Source organism: Eptatretus burgeri, chromosome 13, assembly GCF_056783735.1.
Source record: "Eptatretus burgeri isolate ZD-2024b chromosome 13, Ebu_testis_v1, whole genome shotgun sequence".
Taxonomy (NCBI): Eukaryota; Metazoa; Chordata; class Myxini; order Myxiniformes; family Myxinidae; genus Eptatretus; species Eptatretus burgeri.
In genome coordinates, this window is record NC_140973.1 from 79,467,797 (window position 1) to 79,475,296 (window position 7,500).

Here is a 7,500-nt window from a genome sequence, read left to right on the forward strand (position 1 = left end):
CAGGGCACCGCAAGCTTGTGTCCCAGAAACCCGGAGGGCGTGACGGCAGAAGATAAATAAAGACACTGCAATGTGCCCTTGGTGTTGTTTTCGGGTGAAACCAACAAACGACAGGAAACAGAATGGTAACGTCATAAGAAATATTTAATAAAATAATAATCCCTAAAGCCGACCGTAAACAAAATATTATTAATTAAATGTCACAATAAATGACTTTCCGAAGAATCCCAAATGAAATAAGTATGACCGACCGTTACGTGCAGCAATATTCAGCTATACCGTACATTAACTCAGAACTCTCGACGTGGAAACTTGGCTTAATCAAGCAGTTCGTACATTATACCAAGTGGGTCATGAATTTGTGAAAGGTCAGCAGTGAGCCCCGATGGTCTTGACAAAGTCCAGAGGGTGTGCACAAATGGTGAAGCCAATACATGCGGTCATGGTCAATAAATCCTCAGGAGATCAATTCCCGAATCGCAGAAGCATAGAGGAGAATGTAACTCGGCCATTACAGCTGTACCACAGATGATGAATAAGGGAACTCCAAGCTGAAAAGGACGATTTGGTTGAAGGGCAGGAGACGTTTGAGGGACAAGAAGCTCCGAAAGTAAGCACCGGTCAACACGCCGGTTTCTGACTCAAAATGGTGCATTGGTCACCAAAATGGCGACACCGAGGTAGTTAATACAAGGAGCCACGATGATATGATGAGATAACAGGAGAAGTGCAACGTCCAACAGGCAGGTTGAATGAATATCCGAGGGAGTTCCATGGAGTAGAATACCTCGAAGGATAGATATAGGAAGACTCGCTGAATCTCCTCCAAGAACCGACACACGGCAGGTTAATGTTGAGTCATCGTGGCAAAGGAATCGATGAGTCATTGAATCTTCACAGGTTCATACGCAGAAAACCCCCGATTTCTCCTTCTCTGCGGAAATCAGAATTAAATGGGATGTTGTACTGGAAACAAAGTGTGACTGCTGATGATGTTCCAAAATCGTGTTGTTTATTCACTGCTCATGGTGGTGGTGGTGGTGTTGTTGGTGTGACTCTCTTTATTCAAATTCCAGAAACTTAACAGCCAATATGGCCTTAACCGATCACAATTAAATCTTAGAAAAAGAAAAGACTGCTCTGTACCAATGTATAAGTCCAATGTTTTCCAAATTTCCTTCGGGCATGTATTAAACGATACCAGTGACCATGAGGAATTGGGTTAGGCATCAAATAAAGGTCACAATTGGACCGTAAGGGTGGCGGGGCAATATCGCATGTCACACTTCAGCCCATGTCCCGGAGAAATCACATGGGAGGCCCCAAGATATGTTATATATTAGATTGAGTACTTAGAATAACATTCATGCCATTAATCATTTGAAGGTGTACGCAGATAAACGTGGAACTGTTCGCCCAAAAGGCCAGTGGTGACAAGTGTGTGTGTGTGTGTGTGTGTGTGTGTGTGTGTGTGTGTGTGTGTGTGTGTGTGTGTGTGTGTGTGTGTGTGTGTGTGTGTGTGTGTGTGTGTGTGTGTGTGTGTGTGTGTGTGTGTGTGTGTGTGACAAGGACAGCATGAAGCAAAGTTGTTTATAAATAACCGTTTGAATATTTGAATAACAGTTTGATCCAGAGGTGAGTGGTGGTCATGTTTGTTGGTGGACACATTATATATAAGGTAAGATGTGCATGATTTAATGTATTATCTTATTATAGAATGTGTGATGGAAATTGTAACTATGTGATAATACATGAAATCCTCCAGCGAGTAAAGTCTGTTTCGTGATGTTGCATTGATGGGTTGACTGACTGACTGGACACAACTGAGGTTGGTGATCTATTAATGTAAGTAATCGACTGATGTGGATCCGTGATTGAGGTGATGGATCAACCCCATCCATCCATCGGAACCAGACTCTGTGCAGAGCGTTGGTGCTGCCAAAGAAGTCTCCTTGGCTATCGGGCACAATCCTGGACAGGCTGTCACTCCGACATCGGATAAAAGCAAGCTGGCACTCATTTTGCCGACATCGGAAGGTTGACAGACAGAGTCAACCCCACCTGGTGTTAATTCAACAAAAAAGGGCATTTGAACTCGGAATCCTCAGATCCCAAGCCCACCATGCTAACCATTAATCCAACACCAGGAATATGGATCTACTGATGTAGGTAATCTAGTGGTGTGGATCCGTGACTGAGGTTGTGGATATACTGATGTAGATAATCTACTGGTAGTGGGGCAGATAACAAAAATTTTTGAGAGGAATCGTGAAAATGATGATACAAGCATCAAATTTGGCACATTTGTTCTCCAGGGGACTCTAATCAAATCTGCCTGATTGGCCATTTGAAAATCCAAATTTTGAAAAATTTGAAGAAAAGAAAAAAACTTCAGAAAAGTCAAGATCACGAATCAAAGTTGGATGTTGGCTGAGATTGGTGAATGTTTCAGAAACATCATCAAAGACGTTCCAAGTCTGCCATGCAGTTTTCTTCCCTTTACCGCGGAAGGCAGACACGACGACGTCACATCCAGTGAATACATGGAAGTATGGGATCCCTCGAGCTTTCTCAGGCCCTATTGCAGAAACTACCTCATGGACTGGAATCCATCATGCCTTGGCTCCTTGGCCAAAGGCAATCCACATGTTCTCAAGACCTAGTTCCTGTAAGGATGGCAGTACAGATATTGCTATGACGAGTACGTCCGTGTCATTAGCCTTGATGATAATGGACTTGCTACCATCTGTCGTTGCATCCCTGGCGTGTACAAATATTCGAGTGTCAGCTTCTTCATGATAACATGGAGACACAGCATCCAGTGACTTCCTTGTGTTGCTCATGGCATCTTCTCCTTTTGTGACAATGACTGTGCTTGTCCTCTGTGCTTCACACATCTTTTCCGTAAAGAAGTGAAACAGCTCAGTCTTGTTGCTGTCATCTCGAAGAAAGCTTCTCCAGTTACTTGGGGTCTTTCTGGTTCCTGTCACTCTTCTTCTGATTCCTTGCCCCCTTTTCGACCTTGCCTCGGATTTCAGACTTGACTTCTTGTCCACATCAAACACTACGTCCACCTTCTCGTACCTGGCACCATAGGATTCCACCTTTGGGATGATGTCTTCTTTAGCATAGTCATCAAATATCTTTGAAGTGCGTGGAGGTAGGGCATTGATAAGTGCTGAGCCATCAATGATGACTGCATCTCCCCTAGGTTCTCTGTCTGGGATGTTCACTTGCGCTTCAAGAATTTCAGCCAGCTGTGACTTCAAATTTTTTTATTTTTTTCAAATTTTTCAAAATTTGGATTTTCAAATGGCCAATCGGGCCGATTTGATGAGAAAGCCCTGCAGAACAGAAATGCCAAAATTTGATGCTTGTATCATAATTTGCACGATTTTTCTACTATCTACTACACTATGGTGTGGATCCGTGAATGAGGTTGTGGATCTACTGATGTAGATAATTTACTAGTGTGGATCCGTGAATGAGGTTGTAGTTCCGCTGTTTGGAGAGCTTCTGGGCTGAAAGGATTGAAACCTCGAGGAAGAACGGTGCCCAGCTGATGATCCAAGCAACCGGAAAACCATCCATTTGCTTCAGGTAAAGGAACTATGTTTTGAGGTTTACAATTTAAATAAAGTTGAATGTCGGATGTTGTGAAATTAACATCATTTACAGCAATCCGTTCAATCATATTATACTTGCATGGATCAGCTTGCTACGCTCACCTCTCCACACGTCGTTATAGAGGTTGATGTCATACATTTGCTGTGTTGGCATGATCAACACCAATCATAATACAAACAATTATTTTCTACAAATTTATTTGTAATCTTGGTGATATTATATTTATTTGAAATTTATTTGTGATGTGAGAAGGTCCAAGTGGTCTTAATGGTCAAGGGTCCCAGCTGTCTAATCTGTCTGAAGGGTGTAAGGGGTCTAAATGGTGTTAAGGTCCAAGGGGTCTCAAGGGTCTTCAGGGACTTTTGAGGTCTTTTGGGATTTTTGGGTCTTCTGGAACTTTTGAGACTTTTGGCCCTTCGGGGTCTTTGGGGAATTTTGGGTATTCAGGTCTTTTGGGTCTTTTGGGCACTTCAGGGTCTTTGGTGACATTTGGGTCTTTGGGGTGTCTTGGGTCTTCAGGTCTTTTGGGTCTTTGGGGACTTTTGGGTCTTCAGAATATTTTGGGGTCTTTAGTGACTTTTGGGTATTTGGGGTGTTTTGGGTCTTCAGGTCTTTTGGGTCTTTGGGGTCTTTTGGGTCCTCAGGGATTCTTTGGTCCTCAGGGAATTTTGGGTCTTTGGATCTTTTTGGTCTTCGGGGACTTTTGCGTCTTTGGGTTCTTCAGGGTCTTTTGGGGTCTTAAGTGACTTTTGGGTCTTTTGGGTCTTCAGGGATTTTTGGGGTCCTCAGGGACTTTTGGGACTTTGGATCTTTTTGGTCTTTGGGGACTTTTGCGTCTTCGGGTTCTTCAGGGTCTTTTTGGATCTTCACTGACTTTTGGGTCTTTTGAATTCTCGGGGACTTTTGGGTCTCCATGGTCTTTTGGGCATTTTGGGTCTTCGGGGACTGTTGGGTCTACGGGATCTTTGGGCACTTTTTGGTTTTTAGGGTCCTGGGGAATTAACGATCAAACAGAACGTGATTCACAGGCATATCGTCTTCATGGACTGATGAACGGCTTCATGGCTTCACGGCTTCCTGGTGAGCTTCACCGCCTCACTGACGTGCTTTTCGTTTTTATCTATCTATAATTCCAGCAATGTGTGTGTGTGTGTGTGTGTGTGTGTGTGTGTGTGTGTGTGTGTGTGTGTGTGTGTGTGTGTGTGTGTGTGTGTGTGTGTGTGTGTGTGTGTGTGTGTGTGTGTGTGTGTGTGTGTGTGTGTGTGTGTGTGTGTGTCTGCGACCGCCGTTTCTCGACGACCGCCGGTCCGATCTGATTGAAACTTGCCAGGAATATTGCAGGGGCCCCGCAGATGTGCCTTTTCGAGGTTTGATATCAATCGGACAAGCGGTTCCCAAGTTACGGCCATTTTACTGCTTTTTCAGTGTTGAAAAGGTGTATATATGGCAGCTGAAGGTGTCGTTCCACCTACTCACCTTATCATGCCAATTTTTTCCCCAAATTATTAATAACCGGACGATCACCAGTCCGATCGGATTGAAACTTGCCAGGAATATTGCCGGGGACCCGCTGATGTGCCTTTTCAAGGTTTGATATCAATCGGACAAGCGGTTCCCAAGTTACGGCCATTTATCTGTCGACCAATGACAAGACACGGTGCTATGACATCACGAATGACGTCACAATCAATGTTTATTTATTTATTTATTTATTTATTTATTTATTTTTCCCCACAATTGACGGTCCAATCTGATTGAAACTTGCCAGGAATATTGCTGGGGACCCGCTGATGTGCCTTTTCAAGGTTTGATATTAATCGGACAAGCAGTTCCCAAGTTACGGCCATTTAACTGTCGACCGATGACAAGACACGGTGCTATGACATCACGAATGACATCACAATTAATGTTTATTTATTTATTTATTTATTATTTTTAAATTTTATTTGCACGATTGACGGTCCGATCTGATTGAAACTTGCCAGGAATATTGCTGGGGACCCGCTGATGTGCCTTTTCGAGGTTTGATATTAATCGGACAAGCGGTTCCCAAGTTACGGCCATTTATCTGTCGACCAATGACAAGACACGGTGCTATGACGTCACGAATGACGTCACAATTGATGTTTGTTTATTTATTTATTTATTTTGCACGATTGACGGTCCGATATGATTGAAACTTGCCAGGAATATTGCTGGGGACCCGCGGATGTGCCTTTTCGAGGTTTGATATTAATCGGACGAGCAGTTTCCAAGTTACAGCCATTTATCTGTTGACCAATATCTGCGAGAGAGGGGGACGGGAGAGGGGGGATGAGAGTGGGGGCGAGAGAGGAGGGGAGAGAGGAAGGGCGAGACTAGGGGGGATTGAGGGGGCAAGAGAGGGGGAGAGAGAGGGGCGAGAGAGGGGGGCGAGAGAGGGGGGCGAGAGAGGGGGGCGAGAGAGGGGGGCGAGAGAGGGGGGCGAGAGAGAGGGGCGAGAGAGGGGGCGAGAGAGAGGGCTGCACATACTGGCACTCACCTACGGGCCGGCCTCTACGGGCCCTACTAGTATGTATAGATTTGAGGTTTATTTCTATAAACAGTACAGGGAAGAGGGTAGACGAGATTATCATAAACGTATGGACCAAGCGATAAACAGACAGATAGGAACTAAAAGAGCACTCGGTAGAGCGCATACCTCCGCCAAGTAATGCCTGATCCATGAGAACATATCAGGCCCATTACATTTTTCAGATATCTTACTATATATCATTTTTGGCCCGATCTCTCAATGGTGAAGAATCACTTAAAAAATTCTAGTAGTCGGATCCGGATCCAGATCTTCACCAAAATCTAATCAGTCCTTGTCATGGATGTGAAAGTATGATGTGATGTCCTTCCTTGTCCTGCACCTGATCTTCATCAGTTTGTACAAGACTATTCTGAAATTTAGACATTTCCTGATGAAATTCCTTGTCTTCCTTCGAATTGTGTTGGAACATGAAGCGACACAGCTTTGTCTCAGAATCTTTGTATTCCTTGTCCCGTCCAACTATTTCAGGTGCGCGACACACGACTCGTGTGACTTGTATCAAGGCAAGGATTTTTTTTTGGTTCATCCAAGTCTCCTTGAAATCTTCATGAGTCAAAGCTCCTCCCCGCCCCTCTTCGCTCCTCCCCGTCCTCCCCGCCCCTCTTCGCCCTCTTCGCCCCTCACATTCCCTCGGGTGCCAATTACCCGTGGCGTGTGTCTCCCCCTGTGGGGCCTAAGAGGGAGTACATGCTATATTACCCACCTGGTGACCGCAGGTACACACAGCGTGTCTCCGGACACCTTGTAAATAACGATGTACACGTCATAAGGTGTAATTACCATAAGGAGACACATCATATCGATGGCAACTTTAAATCTCTCGCTGTATTTCTCTTCGTCTCCCCTCTCTCTCTCACAACCATTCTCACCCTTACAACTCATCGAGACACATCTCAGACATGACGTTTTTCCTCCCCCCCTCCCTCCCTCCCTCCATCACCCCCACCACCCCCACACACCTCAGTGCCTCCTCCTTTGAGGATCATGGCGGGGATCAGAGTTCGAGTCAGTCCAGTGAAGAGCAAAATGATTTCATTTTCCCTCCTGATGCTCACTCGCTCTCTCAGGGCCCTTCCCTCCATTAACCCTTTCCTTCCCGGTGGCACCGTCGCTTCACCATCGCGAGGAGCTTGCGCTGCGAAACACGAGCTCGTCGTTCGCACATCGAGTGTAAAATGTCGATGTTTTACACAAAAATGTCTTTTCGAGTCGAAATCGGTTCACACAAAACGCTGACGGGAACAAGACATCTCCACGTCCCGACAGGGTGCACGTTTATGTGCACCCACAGGGTCTAC

General features: G+C 45.2%; 1 long non-coding RNA gene across 3 annotated transcripts in view; it reads right to left on the reverse strand.

The window, feature by feature from the left end:
• Positions 1-132: 132 nt before the first annotated feature.
• Positions 133-7,500, reverse strand: part of LOC147014884 (uncharacterized) — a 38,370-nt gene continuing 31,002 nt past the window's right edge. For all 3 annotated transcript variants that reach the window (XR_015050939.1, XR_015050937.1, XR_015050938.1), the window contains exon 5: positions 133-934. This is a non-coding gene — a long non-coding RNA (uncharacterized LOC147014884). The remainder of the gene's footprint in view (positions 935-7,500) is intronic.